Source organism: Caretta caretta, chromosome 7 (assembly GCF_965140235.1).
Source record: "Caretta caretta isolate rCarCar2 chromosome 7, rCarCar1.hap1, whole genome shotgun sequence".
Classification (NCBI taxonomy): domain Eukaryota; kingdom Metazoa; phylum Chordata; order Testudines; family Cheloniidae; genus Caretta; species Caretta caretta.
In genome coordinates this window covers 34,302,639-34,321,921 of record NC_134212.1, presented here as the reverse complement: position 1 = coordinate 34,321,921, position 19,283 = coordinate 34,302,639, and the positions used below count along the sequence as shown (strand labels likewise).

Here is a 19,283-nt window from a genome sequence, read left to right as displayed (position 1 = left end):
CGTTCGTCCTGAGGGGATCCACCGTGGCAAAGGTACCCCTCAACAAGGCGGACAAGATCATCCGGCAGCTGGTGAAGAAGTGGTTATTCCTTCCCCAGAGAGCCAGCAACGAGCTGGTCTATAATCACCCACAGGCATGGCGGTGCCAATGTCCCCCGCATGAGTGATCTGTGTGACATCGTGGTGATCACCCACGCCTTCCGCCTGCTGACGTGTCCCGACGCCATGGTGAGGAGCATCACAGCAAAAGCCCTCCACGATGCAACACAAAAGCGGATCGGTAGAGCCCCCTTCAGCCAAGACACCGCCAGCTTCCTGAGCAGTTCCCTGGATGGCAAATTCGGCCGAGACGGGGGCGACATCGCTTCACTGTGGTCCCGCGCCCGCAATGCCACGCGCCGCCTGGGGAAGCGCATCGGCTGCCGCTGGGAGTGGTGCGAGGAGCGCCAGGAGCTGGGAGTCCTGGTGCCGCAGATCAGGTCCGAGGGCAACACCATCATCACCCCGAGCGCCAGGGGCCTGCTGGAGAGGACCCTGAAGGCAGCCACCCACTCGCTGTACGTAGAAGCCCTGAAGCGCAAGCCGGACCAGGGAAAAGCCTTCGAACTGACCAGCAAGTGGGATGCCAGCAACCACTTCCTCGCCAGGGGCAGCTTCACCCGCTTCGCCGACTGGCGGTTCATCCACCGCGCCCGGCTCAACTGCGTCCCGCTCAACAGAACCGAGACAAGCGTTGCAGGAAGTGCGGCTACTCCAACGAGACCCTGCCCCACGTTCTGTGCAGCTGCAAGCCCCACTCCAGAGCCTGGCAGCTGCGCCACAACGCCATCCAGAACCGCCTGGTGAAAACCATCTCACTGTGCCTGGGGGAGGTCACCGTGAACTGCGCCGTCCCCGGTACCGACAGCCCGCTGCAACCCGACGTGGTTGTCACCAACGAAACCCAGAAAAAGATCATCCTCGTCGACATCACGGTCCCTTTCGAGAACAGGACCCCGGCCTTCCGAGAAGCCCGAGCTCGGAAACTGGAAAAATACGCCCCTCTGGCCGACACCCTGAGAGCGAAGGGCTACGAGGTGCAGCTGGACGCCCTGATCGTCGGAGCCCTGGGCGCTTGGGACCCCTGCAACGAGTGTGTGCTGCAGACCTGCGGGATCGGTAGACGCTACGCACGGCTCATGCGGCACCTCATGGTCTCGGACCCCATCCAATGGTCCAGGGACATCTATGTCGAGCACATCACCGGCCACCGACAGTACCAGGAGGAGTGAGCCGGTACGACATTGTGCACACACTGTGGGAAAGAGACTGAGAGGCCTTCCCCATCGGACCGTATGAACTGGAACTGTAAACCCACTGAACATTAAACCCCACCAAATGAGGGTAGACCCATCCCCACCCCTGTATTCACTCACTATACCCAGCATACTGAACATAGCCGTTGCCCTGGTCTACACTAGGACTTTAGGTCGAATTTAGCAGCATTAAATCGATGTAAACCTGCACCCGTCCACACGATGAAGCCCTTTATTTCGACTTAAAGGGCTCTTAAAATCGATTTCCTTACTCCACCCCTGACAAGTGGATTAGTGCTTAAATCGGCCTTGACGGCTCGAATTTGGGGTACTGTGGACACAATTCAACGGTATTGGCCTCCGGGAGCTATCCCAGAGTGCTCCATTGTGACCGCTCTGGACAGCACTCTCAACTCAGATGCACTGGCCAGGTAGACAGGAAAAGAACCGCAAACTTTTGAATCTCATTTCCTGTTTGGCCAGCGTGGCAAGCTGCAGGTGACCATGCAGAGCTCATCAGCAGAGGTGACCATGATGGAGTCCCAGAATCGTAAAAGAGCTCCAGCATGGACTGAACGGGAGGTACGGGATCTGATCGCTGTATGGGGAGAGGAATCCGTACTATCAGAACTCCGTTCCAGTTTTCGAAATGCCAAAACCTTTGTCAAAATCTCCCAGGGCATGAAGGACAGAGGCCATAACAGGGACCCGAAGCAGTGCCGCGTGAAACTGAAGGAGCTGAGGCAAGCCTACCAGAAAACCAGAGAGGCGAACGGCCGCTCCGGGTCAGAGCCCCAAACATGCCGCTTCTATGATGAGCTGCATGCCATTTTAGGGGGTTCAGCCACCACTACCCCAGCCGTGTTGTTTGACTCCTTCAATGGAGATGGAGGCAATACAGAAGCAGGTTTTGGGGACGAAGAAGATGATGATGATGAGGTTGTAGATAGCTCACAGCAAGCAAGCGGAGAAACCAGTTTTCCCGACAGCCAGGAACTGTTTCTCACCCTGGACCTGGAGCCAGTACCCCCCGAACCCACCCAAGGCTGCCTCCTGGACCCAGCAGCCGGAGAAAGGACCTCCGGTGAGTGTACCTTTTAAAATACTATACATGGTTTAAAAGCAAGCATGTGAAAGGATTACTTTGCCCTGGCATTCGCGGCTCTCCTGGATGTACTCCCAAAGCCATTGCAAAAGGTTTCTGGGGAGGGCAGCCTTATTGTGTCCTTCATGGTAGGACACTTTACCACTCCAGGCCAGTAACACGTACTCGGGAATCATTGTACAACAAAGCATTGCAGTGTATGTTTGCTGGCGTTCAAACAACATCCGTTCTTTATCTCTCTGTGTTATCCTCAGGAGAGTGAGATATAATTCATGGTCACCTGGTTGAAATAGAGTGCTTTTCTTCAGGGGACACTCAGAGGAGCCCATTCCTGCTGGGCTGTTTGCCTGTGGCTAAACAGAAATGTTCCCCGCTGTTAGCCACAGGGAGGGGGGAGGGTTGAGGGGGTAGCCACACGGTGGGGGGAGGCAAAATGCGACCTTGGAATGAAAGCACATGTGCTATGTATGTAATGTTAACAGCAAGGTTTACCCTGAAAGAGTGTACCACTGTTTTATAAAATGCATCTTTTTAAATACCGCTGTCCCTTTTTTTTTCTCCACCAGCTGCATGTGTTTCAATGATCACAGGATCTTCTCCTTCCCACAGGCTAGTGAAGCTTAGAAAGAAAAAAAAACGCACTTGAGATGAAATGTTCTCCGAGCTCATGCTGTCCTCCCACACTGAGAGAGCACAGACAAATGCGTGGAGGCAAATAATGTCAGAGTGCAGGAAAGCACAAAATGACAGGTAGGAGAGGTGGCGGGCTGAGGAGAGTAAGTGGCGGGCTGAAGAGAGGGCTGAAGCTCAAATGTGGCGGCAGCGTGATGAGAGGAGGCAGGATTCAATGCTGAGGCTGCTGGAGGACCAAACCAGTATGCTCCAGTGTATGGTTGAGCTGCAGCAAAGGCAGCTGGAGCACAGACCGCCACTACAGCCCCTGTGTAACCAACTGCCCTCCTCCCCAAGTTCCATAGCCTCCACACCCAGACGCCCAAGAACACTGTGGGGGGGCCATCGGCCAACCAGCCACTCCGCCACAGAGGATTGCCCAAAAAACAGAAGGCTGGCATTCAATAAATTTTAAAGTTGTAAACTTTTAAAGTGCTGTGTGGCATTTTCCTTCCCTCCTCCACCACCCCTCCTGGACTACCTTGGTAGTCATCCCCCTATTTGTGTGATGAATGAATAAAGAATGCATGAATGTGAAGCAACAATGACTTTATTGGCTCTGCAAGCGGTGAGAAGGGAGGAGGGGAGAGTGGTTAGCTTACAGGGAAGTAGAGTGAACCAAGGGGCGGGGGGATTCATCAAGGAGAAACAAACAGAACTTTCACACCGTAGCCTGGCCAGTCATGAAACTGGTTTTCAAAGCTTCTCTGATGCGTACCGCGCTCTCCTGTGCTCTTCTAACCGCCCTGGTGTCTGGCTGCGCGTAACCAGCAGCCAGGCAATTTGCCTCAACCTCCCACCCCGCCATAAACGTCTCCCCCTTACTCTCACAGATATTGTGGAGCACACAGCGAGCAGTAATAACAGTGGGAATATTGGTTTGGCTGAGGTCTAAGCGAGTCAGTAAACTGCGCCAGCGCGCCCTTAAACGTCCAAATGCACATTCTACCACCATTCTGCACTTGCTCAGCCTGTAGTTGAACAGCTCCTGACTACTGTCCAGGCTGCCTGTGTACGGCTTCATGAGCCATGGCATTAAGGGGTAGGCTGGGTCTCCAAGGATACATATAGGCATTTCAACATCCCCAAGAGTTATTTTCTGGTCTGGGAATAAAGTCTCTTCCTGCAGCTTTTGAAACAGACCAGAGTTCCTGAAGATGCGACCGTCATGTACCTTTCCTGGCCATCCCACGTTGATGTTGGTGAAACGTCCCTTGTGATCCACCAGAGCCTGCAGCACTATTGAAAAGTACCCTTTGCGGTTTATGTACTCGGCGGCTTGGTGCTCCGGTGCCAAGATAGGGATATGGGTTCCGTCTATGGCCCCACCACAGTTAGGGAATCCCATTGCAGCAAAGCCATCCACTATGACCTGCACATTTCCCAGGGTCACTACCCTTGATATCAGCAGATCTTTGATTGCGTGGGCTACTTGTATCACAGCAGCCCCAACAGTAGATTTGCCCACTCCAAATTGATTCCCAACTGACCGGTAGCTGTCTGGCGTTGCAAGCTTCCACAGGGCTATCGCCACTCGCTTCTCAACTGTGAGGGCTGCTCTCATCTTGGTATTCATGCGCCTCAGGGCAGGGGAAAGGAAGTCACAAAGTTCCATGAAAGTGCCCTTACGCATGCGAAAGTTTCGCAGCCACTGGGAATTGTCCCAGACCCGCAACACTATGCGGTCCCACCAGTCTGTGCTCGTTTCCCGAGCCCAGAATCGGCGTTCCACAGCATGAACCTGCCCCATTAGCACCATGAGGCATGCATTGGCAGGGCCCATGCTTTCAGAGAAATCTGTGTCCATGTCCTGATCACTCACGTGACCACGCTGACGTCACCTTCTCGCCCGGTATCGCTTTGCCAGGTTCTGGTGCTGCATATACTGCTGGATAATGCGTGTGGTGTTTAATGTGCTCCTAATTGCCAAAGTGAGCTGAGCGGCCTCCATGCTTGCCTTGGTATGGCGTCCACACAGAAAAAAGGTGCGGAACGATTGTCTGCCGTTGCTCTGACGGAGGGAGGGGTGACTAACGACATGGCTTACAGGGTTGGCTTCAGGGAGCTAAAATCAACAAAGGGGGTGGCTTTACATCAAGGAGTATTTCAGGCAGGACTTCACAGAGGGTTCCAATAAGAAATGGTGCACCCAAGTTATTGTTCTTATTGGAAGAAGGAGGTTAGCCTGGCCTCTGATTGATACATGGCTAGATTTACCTCGCTGCACCTTCTCTGTGAGTGACTGCACTGTGACCTAGAGGAATGAGTCCCCTACACAGGGGAGGGAGGGAAACAAATGAGTACAAAACAAATCTGGTCTATTTCTTGTTTTGATCCACTCCATCTATCTTTTACATCTTTGGCTGGCAGCAGACGGTGCAGAAGGACTGCATGCCATCCACATCTCATGGCTGCTCAGCAGAAGATGGTACAGTACGACTGCTAGCCATCCTCATCTCTTGCCTGCCCGGCAGAAGATGGTACAGTACGACTGCTAGCAATCCGTATCGCCTGCCTGCTCACCATAAGACGGTTCAATAGGACTGACTGCAGGACTAAAGAGAATGACCTGGTCAAGTCACTCCAAATTTAGTCCCTGCGCCCATGTCTGCCCAGGCGCTCCCAGCCAACGTGGCCAGGAGCACCTCGGACACGACGAGGATGCCTACCAGTCGTACTGCACCGTCTGCTGCCAGAAGGCAATGGGTTGCTGCTACTGTGTAGCAATGCCGTACCGTGCCTGCCAGCACTCAGGAGACATACGGTGATGGTTACCTGAGCGGGCTCCATGCTTGCCGTGCTATGGCGTCTGCACAGGTAACTCAGGAAAAAAGGCGCGAAATGATTGTCTGCCCTTGTTTTCACGGAGGGAGGGAGGGAAGGGGGGCCTGACGATATGTACCCAGAACCACCCGCGACAATGTTTTAGCCCCATCAGGCATTGGGATCTCAACCCAGAATTCCAATGGGCAGCAGAGACTGTGGGAACTGTGGGATACCTATCCACAGTGCAACGCTCCGGAAGTCGACTCTAGCCTCAGTACTGTGGAAGCACTCCGCCGAGTTAATGCACTTAGAGCATTTTCTGTGGGGACACACACACACTTGAATATATAAAACCGATTTCTAAAAAACCAACTTCTATAAATTCGACCTTATTCCGTAGTGTAGACATACCCGTTGTGTGGATAACTTACCCCATATCTCGATGTCTATACTCTGACCGGTTAAACTTTTCCCCCAGTCGGGGAGATTGCAGATTATTATGTGATCCTTGCTCCACCAGCTCCTAAATCGAATTTTGCATCCCTTGATAATCTGTACCTTATCCCCGGACAACCAGAAACTTCTATGCTTGAACGCTGTATCGTTTCTCATTTCAACATTATCTTAATAAAATTATTAAATCTGTTCTTATCAGATATTAAACTGATATGGCCTCTGTGACGAAGTGGGACTGTTCTTAATGTTTCCTCTGAATAGTGTGGGGGTGCCTCAGTTTCCCCTAGGCAGTTCTTAAGTATCTAGGGGGTGGAGTAAGGGTGTATGATCATTGCAGAGCCCTAGAGGGCAGGTATGTGCAGGAGTCTGGACACAGAGAATGGCCAACACCCTGTTTCCTGGCAACTGATGGCCTGGGCCCTTCCCCCCCTGCAAGGTGAGAGCTGAAGGGTTGGAGAACAAAGGAATCGGGTGACCACCTGGCCCGGGAAAGGAACAAAGCCCAGAGGAGGAGGGGCTGGAGGGGGTTTTCAGTTTGGGGCTGGCTGGGACATGGAGTGAAGTGCAGACATGGTTGTCTGGCTCACTGCCCCCCAAAATGGACCCAGATGAGGGGTCCCGTTCTCTGCACCTGCAAGCTCTGTTTTAGACCATGTTCCTGTCGTCTAATAAACCTTCTGTTTTACTGGCTGGCTGAGAGTCACGTCTGACTGCGAAGTTGGGGTGCAGGACCCTCTGGCTTCCCCAGGAGCCCCGCCTGAGCGGACTCGCTGGGGGGAAGCGCACGGAGGGGCAGAGGATGCTGAATACTCCGAGGTCAGACCCAGGAAGGTGGAAGCTGTGTGAGCTGTGTGTCCTGAAGACAGGCTGCTCACAGAAAGGCGACTGCCCCAGAGTCCTGACTGGCTTCATGGGGAGCAGTTCCAGAGCATCGCCCAGGGACTCCGTGACAGCCTCTATCTCAGGACTGGTATTAAATGGATTTTTGGAACAGGGAGATGGAATAGGAGCTTGCTCCATCCACTCCACGCATCGACCTGGTATTGCAGTACCTCCAGGAATGGTGCACCTCCCCCCTGGGGAGACTATTGTGGTTGAAAAACAGACTCAGTTGAAACTGCCGTTTAAACCGGTCTTTACAACAGTTTTATTCTCAAGCATTCAATCTTTTGGCTTATTTATCAAAGTTTCTGTTGTGAGTCCGGAGAGGTGTACTAGAGAATAAAAAGCTGGGACTCTACTTTGCGCAGTGAGTACTTTCAACAGGAGGAGGCATGAATAAGGGTTTATCAGGGAGATACTTCTTTATATACATGTGACCTTCAATATTATAAAAAAAAAAAAATTGCATTATGATTATATAGACAGGTCCTATTCTTCTCCCCACCCAACAGATGGTCTATGTGTTTTGGTTTGTAAGCTCAAGTGAAGGCAGTAGGTGTGGTACTGCACCCAGGGGCCCCCATCCTCTGTAATAGACGTTCAAAACACTCATATTTAACTTCTGGTTCCTATGATGTGGCTTGGGACAGGACACTTCAGGTGGCTGCCCCTTTCAAATTGCTCTGCAGACCGAAGATTAAACTATTTACCTCCTCTCCGAGGAGTGTATATTATGCAGTGTTTATGATGTGCTTTACAGCTGTGAAGGGCTCAGTTACTCTTCTATGAAAGGTTTCAGAGGGGTAGCCCTGTGAGTCTGTATCAGCAAAACAACGAGGAGTCAACGAGAAACTGCAGCACGGGAATTAATTTGCAAACTTGACACCATCAAATTAGGCCTGAATAAAGACTGGGAGGGGCTGGGTCACTACAAGAAGTAATTTCCCCTCTGTTGATATTCACACCTGCTTGTCAACTGTTGGGAATTGGCCTCATTAGCCCTGCCTCCCCCCCACCCCCCCATCTTTTCATGTGCTGTATATTTATACCTGCCTACTGTATTTTTCACTCCTTGCATCTGATGAAGTGAGCCCAAATAAATGTTTTGGTCTCTAAGGTGCCACAAGGACTCCTCGTTGTTTCTTCTGGGAAAGGCTGGTTTGTGGCAATTGATTTATCCCAGGCAGGTGCTCACACTTACAGCGCTGCAGCTGGGCCCCTGAAGCATTTAGTGGAGCGGCTACCTGTGCCACTGAAAAAGCTTCTCCCGTCAGCATAGGTGCTTCCCCTCCCAGAGAGGCGATAGCTCTCTCCCTAGGAGAAACCAGTCTACACCGGGGGGGTTAGGTCGATATAATGCGTCGCTCAGAGAATGCATTTTATAGCAACATACGCTGGAAGCCTAGACCAGAGCTCAGTGAGAGAGTTGTTTCCCCCTCCCTTGCAGTTTTTTGTTTTTCCACCAAGCTTTGAAATCAGAACCAGCAGGTGGCGCCAGAGCTCCACAGCACCAACCCGGGGGTGGGGGTGGGGGGAGAGGAGAGAGAGAGAGAGCACGCACGCTGCCAAAATGAAGTGAGCTCTGGAGACTGAGCAGAGCTGGCTGTTGGGACCCACAAAACCTGCAGTCTAAAAGCTTGTCTACATGGGGGAATTGACTGGCCACCTAGAAGCAGAGTAAGCACTGCGCTGTAGCTCTTCCAGTATAACGCCTGGACACGGGGACACTGTTCCAAATAAAAACAACTTTATTCCCAAAAATTACTACTCCGCTTCCAAAGCTATTCCACTATAGCCATGGCAGGAACTATTCCCATGTAGACAAGCACCTAAAGCTGCAGGGCTCCCACGTGATGGAGTTGATAGCTTTGGCATGTTCACTGGTGCCCCACTGGAAGAAACTGCTGAAGGCAGTGTTGTATTCTCCCTCTCTCCAACCATCAGGCCTGCATGCCAACATAGTCCAACACGTTATTTGGCTCCGTACAGGGGAAAATGGATGAAATTCTATGGCCTGCGTTACACAGGCGGTCAGATCAAATGATCCCATTGTCCCTGCTGCCCTTAAAATCTAGGAATCCATTGTTGCAGCTTTACCTTGTCGGAGAGGCAGCAAAAGGAAGGGAGGGAAAGGCAAAGGAACCTTTGAGATGACAGCCCCTCCCCAATAAATTGCACATTTTCAATACTTAAATATCAAACTGGGAACCCCCAGAGTCTTAACAGTCTCGGTCTCTTCTCCACAGAGCTAGAGCAGACCTGCCCCTCAGAAGCTCTTTGGATTCTAATCTCCTCAGAGACAGATTTATATTCAGAGCGCATGCCGCGCAGGAACAGGGATAAGCAGCTCTCCAGCACATCACACGATAAGGCAGTGGAAACGGAACCTGACTTCTCTTTTCTGTTATGGGGATCTTCTCCTGCATGCGCCACAGAAAGTCACAGGGTGGTAGATTCAGGAGATAGGAACAAACAACTGGAACAAATGCCATTGTGCAAAATATGCACCTTTCCGGATGTACTGAGCTCTGCTCTGCCAGGGAGACGGAATAGGAGCTTGCTCCATCCACGCCACACATCGACCTGGTACTGCAGTACCTCCAGGAACGGTGTACCTCTCCTCCGGGAAACTACCAGTGGGGAAGGGGGGGAGGGGCGGGGGGAGAGAGAAAAGAGAAAAAAAAAATTGAGCTGTGTGTTGGCTTAGGGTGTGGTGTCCCTCTTTGTAAGATGCAGAGCTGCGGTGGGGCACCGGCCTGTGATTTAGGAGATCTGGGTACAATTCCCTGCTCCACCACAGACTCCCTTTGTTACCTTCGGTAAGTCGCTTAGCTTCCCTGTGCCTCAGTTCCCCACCTGTACAGAGGGAACAACAGCCACGCCCTGCAGATTGTGAGGGGCTCAAATACTATTGTAATGGGGATCCACTAAGTACCGAAGACAGGAGCTAGATCCTGTTCCATCTCAAGGAACCGGACTGATACCACATGACTGGTTGAAAAGCACTATTGATAAGGGAAGTATTCTCACACTTGCAGAGTCTGAAAGACCAGCGTTGTTCTAAGTGCATATATTAATTTTAGATTTCTGCATCTTCCCCTCCCAGAGTCAGTGGGGGACAAGGAGCTCCGGGGCACCAAGGATTCAAGTTCTACAACAAAGACTACAGGCAGGAAAGAGGTAGACGAGCAGAGTTACGGGGTTGGAGTCTTTATTATTATTAATAGCACAGTAGCACCTGGGAACCCAGTTGAGGTTACGGATCCATTGTGTCAGGCACAGCACAGACATAGCTTGAGAAGCAGCCTTTGCTCCACAGACCTTAGTCTGTTCCCCTCGCTCCTTTGAGAGGGGCAGGGGACATAAAACTAGATATCAGACTTTTCCAGGTTAGAAAAATTAGGTGAGTAGCACCTTCTGCACTAGTAGGGGGGGCAAATGCTGTGGTGATCTTCTTGTATAGTTACGCAAGGCACCGGCACCCGCCAGTCACTGATCTTTTACCTAAGAACAAAATAGTTCAGTTGTCCCCTAAACAGAACAACCCCTCTGAAACCCAAACATGTGGTCCCGCTCCCACTTAGGTTCAGAGAACAACTAGGAGAGTCTTTATTGAGCTTTGCATGCAGTTGAGTGGCTTTCAAACATTCCTTGCTACCTGCTAATAACTTCTGAGAAGTGAAACCAGTCAGTCCACTGGCTTCTCTGCAGCCGAATAGCCACAGAGGGCTCTCAGGTCCCTTTCCTCCAAGCTGCTTCTTTGACTTTACACAAAAACAATACAAAGGAGTTCCCTGCAATTCCACTAGCCCTGTCTCCAACTGTGGCCAGTACCAGCTGTCGACAGAAAGGTGGGAGAAGCCCCAGAATGGGCAACAGTGGAATAAGTTGCCCACAGGTAAGTTTCTCCCCCTCCCCCCAACCCCATTACTCAGGTCTACACAGAAGTGTGTTCCATTTGATAACCTGCAGAAATGTCCCTCTGACCAACAAGAACGCTCTCCTTACATTACAAATACACTCAAAGGCCTTGATCCTGCAAGATGCCAAGAGCCCCACACACCGGATATTCTCTGAACTCCGAAACCCACTGGTGCCACCCCACCCACTCCCCTTTGGACAAGCAAGTATACACAGAGGACAGTGTTTGCCAATGCTTGGAACCCTACAGACAACTACAGAGAGGAAACCCACGGACCACCACACCTATCTTCACAGATCCGGAAATCACCCCAAAACACACCAAGCAATCTGTTGTCTACTGGCAGGCACTCAGATACCACAGAATACGCTCTGAGGAGACAGTCCGGGACAGGCACCTTAACACACGCAAAACCGCCTTCGCCAAAGGGGGACACCCCACCAGAGAAGTACATCGCATCATGGAATGGGCCACCCAGATACACCAAGGAAATGTGCTTCAATACAGAAATAAAACCCCCACCGACCGCACACCCCTAGTGGTCACCTACTACACCCTACACTGCAACCCATATGGGGTAACAAACAACTAAAACCCATACTTGATAGAAACCCCATCCTGAAAGAAATCTTTCCTGAACCCCCTCTTCTGGCCTTCAAAACAACCCCTAATCTCTCCAAGCTCATCATCAGAAGCAAGCTCCCCACAGACCAGGACACACCAACTCACAGCAGCACCAGACGCAAAACCTGCAGACACATCTCCACTGCTACAATGATCAACACACTCCACAACACACCTTTCAAGATCCATGGGTCCTACACATGCCAATTCCAATCACAACATGTGGTTTACCTCATCCAGTGCACTAAATGCCCCAACAACAACTATGTGGGTGAAACCAGAGAATCACTATGCTCACAAATGAACAGGAAAATGAAAGGACAAGAACTCCACATCATCTGTGGGTGAGCACTTCTCACAGAACAATCACTCTTGTATGTGATCTATCAGCCCTCATCCTCAAAGGAAACCTGCACAACATTTTCAAAAAGACGGGCCTGGGAGTTGAAATTCATAACTTTGCTAGACACTAAAAATCATGGACTGAATAAAGATACTGGGTTGATGGTTTATTTACAACAATCTGTAAACCACTAACAGCCTCCCCCAACTGCTTTCTCCTCCACCCCTTTACTTTCTTTCCTGTGACCAGAGGAGTGTTAACAGGCCACTTCACCTTGAAGGGGCCCTTGAAATGCGCTAGCTACGCTAAACAATCTATTCCACCTTGTACTTAGCAAGCAGTGAAACTCCGAGGCTTTGTCTACTCTGGAACTTGTCTTTCTGGGGTGTTAACAAAACAAAAACAAAAAAAAACCACCCACGTTCCGGAAAAACAGAAGTTTAACTATGAAAAGCACCTGTGTGAACAGCGGGGTGTGTGCAGGAGCTGCTGCTGCTCCTTGGGGGTGGAATTGCTGGGTCTGCGGGAGAGCTCTCTCCTGCAGACAAACAGCAGCTACGCTGCGCGGCTGTTGGTGCCATGGCTGCAGCGGATTTTTCACATCCCTGAGCAACGCAGTTATGCCGATGTAAGTCTGTAGCGTGCACCTGGCCCTACTCTTGTTTACTTTTGCCAATGCGAAATACACTGTTGACACTAACTATTTATTCTTGGCTCACTTCTCTCTGTCCGCCCCTCCCCCCAAAAAGGAAACCTAAATCACCCAAAGAGAAGGGCTAAAATTAGCCATAAATGAGACAGACACAGGAGCTTAACAAACAATAGACACGTCCCACCAACTACAGCCAGAATAGTCCCCTTTCCACACATCTCTGTGGGCACTCACCAGGATCGTTGTCTTTCAGAGCTCCTGCCGCTACTCCCCTGCTGCCAGAGACTGAATTACCTCATCCCCATAGGGAGAATCCCAACTTAAATAATACCCCAGGCGCCTCCCCTTTCCCCACCAGCTTTTGGGAGGCCACAACAGCCATAAAGTAGAGGTAGCAGGGACAGATCAGCTCATTTCCAGGACACCACCAATACAAGGAGGAACTGGGACCTGTATCCTTGGGTAGTTTATGCCTGTAGTTAAGCAGAACAGGTCTTGGCTGTGGATTTAAATCACACCCATGAAACATGTGCGACTGGAAAAACATGCACATGTATAAAAGTTAGCCCCGGGGAGGCCCGGTGTAACTGCTGGCTTCATTTCAAGTGGGAGAAAAGGAAGGTCTAGTAGGTAGGGTACTGAACTGAGCCTGGGAAGTCATTGGTTCTATTCCTAACTCAACCACAGAGGCCCAGATCGGACCTCAAAGGTGTTTAGATGCTTAACTCCCACTGATTTCAATGCGAGTTAAGTGCCTAAATATTACCTTTAAGAATCTGGGCCAAGTTCCCTAGGTGACCCTGGGCTCGTCATTTAATTTCCCAGGGCCCCTATCAAGGAAGAACAACACTTCCCGACCTCACAAGCAGTGCAGGGATAGAATCACGAGGTGCACAGAGACTGCGGCGGCGGGGGCCGGATAAGTACCTCGACCGATTGCGGTTTACCTGGATTCCTTATGGCAGTCCCAGGATTACAGACAACCCAGGAGCTGTGATCAGGTAACAGGGTTTCGTTCCTTATTCGCCTTCACATCGGAAGGAAAACAGAGCGAATTCTGAGCCCCTCAAGTCACACCGGAGTCAGGTCCGGCCTCCCCGATCTCGACACGGAGCCGCTGCAGCTGCCCCGCGGCAGCACTTCAGCCTGGCCACTCAGCGGGGCGGCAGGGGCGGCTCTCCCGCCGCTGCCCTTCATCCACCTCCCCGAGCGATGCCAGCAGAGGCGATGGGGGACGAGTTACGGTCAGGTGCCCCCCCCCACAGATTTCTGCCAGGGTTTGCTGGCACCGCTCGGCCACATGCTCGCCCCCCCCTGGCCGGGGGGAGGGGGCTCAGAGGGCGGGTAGCCCGGGCTCAGTCACCTGGCCGGGGGGGGGGAGGGGGCTCAGAGGGCGGGTAGCCCGGGCTCAGCCACCTGGCGCGGAGGGGGGGAGGGGGCTCAGAGGGCGGGTAGCCCGGGCTCAGCCATCTGGCCGGGGGGGGGGGGGGGGGGGGAGGGGGCTCAGAGGGCGGGTAGCCCGGGCTCAGCCACCTGGCGCGGAGGGGGGGCGGGCTCAGAGGGCGGGTAGCCCGGGCTCAGCCACCTGGCGCGGAGGGGGGGCGGGCTCAGAGGGCGGGTAGCCCGGGCTCAGCCACCTGGCCGGGGGGGGGGGAGGGGGCTCAGAGGGCGGGTAGCCCGGGCTCAGTCACCTGGCCGGGGGGGGGGAGGGGGCTCAGAGGGCGGGTAGCCCGGGCTCAGCCACCTGGCGCGGAGGGGGGGCGGGGTCAGAGGGCGGGTAGCCCGGGCTCAGCCACCTGGCCGGGGGGGGCGGGCTCAGAGGGCGGGTAGCCCGGGCTCAGCCACCTGGCCGGGGGGGGGAGGGGGCTCAGAGGGCGGGTAGCCCGGGCTCAGTCACCTGGCCGGGGGGGGGGGATTCAGAGGGCGGGTAGCCCGGGCTCAGCCATCTGGCCGGGGGGGCTCAGAGGGCGGGTAGCCCGGGCTCAGCCACCTGGCGCGGGGGGGGGGAGGGGGCTCAGAGGGCGGGTAGCCCGGGCTCAGCCACCTGGCGCGGAGGGGGGGCGGGCTCAGAGGGCGGGTAGCCCGGGCTCAGCCACCTGGCGGGGGGGAGCTCAGAGGGGGGTACCCCGGGGAGCGCATCAATTGGTCTGACCCCTCCCAGCGCGCCTCTCCCCTCGCTCCGTAGCGAGCCCCGCAGGAGGCCCACTCGCACCCGCCTCACCCTGCTTCTAAACGCACGGCCGCGTTCGCGACTGGTGTGTTCTGCTCCGCCCCTCCGCCGCCCGGACCAATAGGCGCTCAGCATGCCTCTGGCTCGACAAGGGGGTGGGGATGCCGCCGGGTATCGCCGGGGTCGCGCCTGTGAAGGGGCTGTGGGAACTTACTGCGCGTGCGCGTCTCCCGCCAGGTGGCCAGCCGGTGGCAGCAAAGGGACTCTAGAGACCCCTGTTTCGGGGGCTGCGCAGGGGATATTGGTGGGCACCAGGGGGCTCTATGCAGGGTGATCCTTTAGCTCGGAAAAACTAAGGACCCCACCCTCCCTCTGCGGGGAAGCAGGGGGACTCTACAGGTACTCGTGTGTAGGGACTGGGGAGGGCTGAGAATCCCTCTCTAGGGGAAAGCATGGATGCTTCAGGCCCACCTATACTGTCCTAGAGGATTCTGAGCAAGGGCATCGGCAAGTGCACAGGAATAGTGGGACTGGGGTGGGTGAGAATCCATCTATGGGATGGGGGAAGAGACCTCTCCCTAGGGTCAACGTAAGAGATCCTTGCATAGGACAAGAGGCCCCCATTCACTGTTTATTTTCCCCCATACTATCTCTCACCCAGAGTCCAGTCTCCCTCCGCTGCCATGCAGCATCCTGTCCTGCACTGTCCAGCCTTCAGCCAAGGGGCTCAGAACATCCTGGCTTCTTTCTCCACCATGCAGGAGGGTTTCCTCTTCCTTGGGCCAGCACCGCTCTGCCCTGTCTGGGGCAACTGCAATCATTCCATAGAGACCAGTTACTAAGGGATCCCTTCTGCCAGGTGTTGTCAGTAGCAGCAAGGACCCAGTAGAAATATCTAGAGGCTCCTCTTGAAATTAACAAACACACTCAAGAAGCCTGGGGAAAACTAAATCCCCCTCCTTAGGTACCCTTAACAGGCAAATCTTCTCTCGCAAGCCCTCAGTAACTGTGTATGAAACAAAGAAAACTAATACAAGAAAAGGAACAGCATTAATGTGGGAAACAATAAACCAACTGCAGGGTGAATGAATACTCAGCAAAACCCCCACTTCCACAGTACCTTGGGCAATGTCCTTTGCCTCAGTTTCCCCACCTGCAGATCTGACAGTCCTGTGAACAAATATTCCTTTAGCACACCACTTCCCTCCTTTTCCTGCTACTGTCCTCCACTCTTGGTTTGCAGTCAGAAGTTAGTACTGCTCCCAGGACAGCATCTCTCACAGCCACTACTGTCTTCAGCCATAATATAAAGGTTGAGTTCTGAGGCTCTATTACATAACCAAGCTCTCAGTGATTCCAGGTCCTGTCGCTGCGAGGTAGGAGAAGACTCGCTATGGAGTGTGCTCAGCTATATTATTATACTATTCAGCCTTAACAGAGAAAGGCTCAAGCAATCTGCATGAAGCGAGCCCCTTCACTGCAACGTGATGATGACATTAGACCGTTAACCCTGTATCTACAGTAGAACCTCATAGTTAGGAGCACCAAACTGATCAGTCAACCACACACCATATTTGGAACTAGAAGTATGCAATCAAGCAGCAGCAGTGACAAAAAAAAGCGGGGGGTGGGGTGGGGTGGAAATTGCAATTACAGTACAGTAGTACTGTGTTAAATGTAAACTACTAAAAATAAGAGGGAAAGTTTTCAAAAAAGATTTGACAAAGGTAAGAAAACTGTTTCTGTGCTTGTTTCATTTAAATTAAGATGTTAAAAGCAGAATCTTCTCCACAGAAAAGTTTCAAAGCTGTATTAAATCAATGTTCAGTTGTAAACTTTTGAAAGAACACCCGTCACGTTTTGTTCAGTGTTACAAACACTTCAGAGTTACAAACAACCTCCATTTCCCAAGGCGCATTTCTAACTTTGAGTTTCTACCATATTGTGTTCCCGGGACCAGTGGGAGACCTCCCCCGAGACTAAGGGGACGAGCTACTGGACCCAGGGTCAAATAAATACAGGGGGGCAACAAAAGAGAAAACAGGAACAAGAGTGAGGTCATAGGGTCAAAAGCAGGGATCCAGAAGGGAACTGTCAACCCTGTGAATTGCAAATTTACACTGTCCCACTATGGCACACATCATTTTCTTCCCTGTATCAAGGAATGAATATCTGTATTCAAGGGCCTGATCTCATACTCCTGACACAATCAAGTCCCTTGAGCCAAGACTTGTCAGTTGAAAGGAGAATTGGAAATACTCCATTTCACAAAGCACAGACAGAAGAATGCCCAGCCAAATCCCTCCCCTTCCCATTCTTGCTAGCAGAGCAGAGCAGAGTACACCAGAGTCAGAAAGGCACATATTCTGCATGCTGATACCTGTTCCAGATGTTTGTTCCTATCTCCTGAATCTATCACCATGTGGCTGTTTCCAGAGCATTAACAAGCACATCCCCATCACTGACCCAAGAGTCAGGTTCAGTTTCCACACCCTGATCATGTGATGTGTTGGAGGGTCCCTTATCCCTGTTCCTGGGCTGCATGGGATCTGAATGGAGATCTGCCTCTGAGGAGATTAGAATCCAGGTGTTTCTGAGGGGCAGGTCTGCTCTACCTCAGCGGAGAAGAGACAGACCCAGTGTTAAGATTCTGGGGATTCCCAGTTTAATTACTTAAGTGCTGAAAATGTGCCATTTATTGGGGAGGGACTGTCATCTCAAACTTTCCTTTGCCTTCCTTTCTCTAGGCAAAGCTGCAACAATGGCTTCCTAGAGTTTAAGGGCAGAAGGGACAATGGGATCTTTTGATCTGACCGCCTGTGTAACACAGGCCATAGAATTTCATCCGTTTGCCCCTGTACTGAGCCAAATAACATATGTGGGACTAAGTCTATCTCCCAGAAAGGCCTGCAGGCTTGAAGACATCCAGAGATGGAGATCCACCGCTGCCCTCGGTAATTTGTTCCAATGGAGCACCAATGAACATGTTACAGATCTCACTCCCATCAACTTGGATCACTGTATATCTACAAAAAGAAAAGGAGTACTTGTGGCACCTTAGAGACTAACCAATTTATTTGAGCATGAGCTTTCGTGAGCTGTAGCTCACGGAAGCTCACGCTCAAATAAATTGGTTAGTCTCTAAGGTGCCACAAGTACTCCTTTTCTTTTTGCGAATACAGACTAACACGGCTGTTCCTCTGAAACCTGTATATCTACAGGAGCCTCAGGGCCTGTCTACATGGGGAAACTGACCAGCATGGCTGTAGGAGAAAAACTTTGGAAGTGGAGTAAGTAGTTGGGAATAGAACTGCTTTTATTTAGAACAGGGGGAGTTATACTGAAATAGCTACAGCACAATAAAATGGTCCCTTAGATTATGTGCGAACTACTTATGCTAAACTCTCTGTTCAATCGTGTATTTTGCTGTGACACCAAGTACCTTTCTCAGGCTATGTCTACACTAGCACTTTTGTTGGTAAAACTTTTGTCGGTCAGGGGCGTGAAATAAACACAGGCCTGACTGACATAAGTTTCACTGACAGAAGCACCGGTCTGGACAGCACTATGTTGGTGGGAGATGTCCTCCCGCCGACATAGCTACTGCTACTCATGGGGATGGTTTTATTATGCTGGTGGGAGAGAGCTCTCCCGCCAGTATAGAGCAGCTACACGGGAGACCTTACAGTGGCGCAGCTTCAGTGGTGCAGCTGTAAGGTCTCTAATGTAGACATAGCCCCAGACCTGGGGAAGAGCTCTGTGTAGCTTGAAAGCTTGTTTCTTTCCCCAACAGAAGTTGGTCCACTAAAAGATATAACTGCACCCACCTTTGTCTCGCTAAGGCCCTTCAGTCTGGCAAGTAGTTGTTAACCAGCCTATTGAAAGTATTTACAGCACAGAGTGGAATCCCACATTCTTACTTTAGCCAGCTTTTTAAAAATCCACCAGTACCAGACAAAGAAGTTCATTTTTATCCACACAAACATCCCCCGGGATGTTAAATTTTATGTTATAGTCACTGTTACCAAGCAGTCCAGATCCTGTGTTCCACTTAGGAGTAAATCAAGAATTGCCTCTCCTCTTAGGGTTCCAGGACAAGCTGCTCCAAGAAGTAGTCATTTACGGTGTTAAGAAACTTTCTCTCTGCATCCCATCCTGAGATGACAGATCCCCATCCAGTCAATATGGGGATAGTTGAAATCCCCCATTATTACTGAGGTTTTTATTTTTATAGCCTCTTTAATCTCCCCGAGCATTTCACAGTCACGATCACTATCCTGGTCAGGTGATCCGCAATATGTCTCTACCTCTATATTCTTTTTATCCAAGCACGGGATTACTATCCATAGAGATTCTACGGTACAGTTTGGTTCATTTAAGATTTTTACTTCATTTG

The 19,283-nt window shown here is 51.7% G+C and overlaps 1 pseudogene; it reads left to right on the top strand.

Moving 5' to 3' along the window:
* The first annotated feature begins 7,250 nt into the window (after positions 1-7,250).
* Positions 7,251-7,368, top strand: LOC125640705 (U2 spliceosomal RNA; annotated as a pseudogene).
* Positions 7,369-19,283: the final 11,915 nt, after the last annotated feature.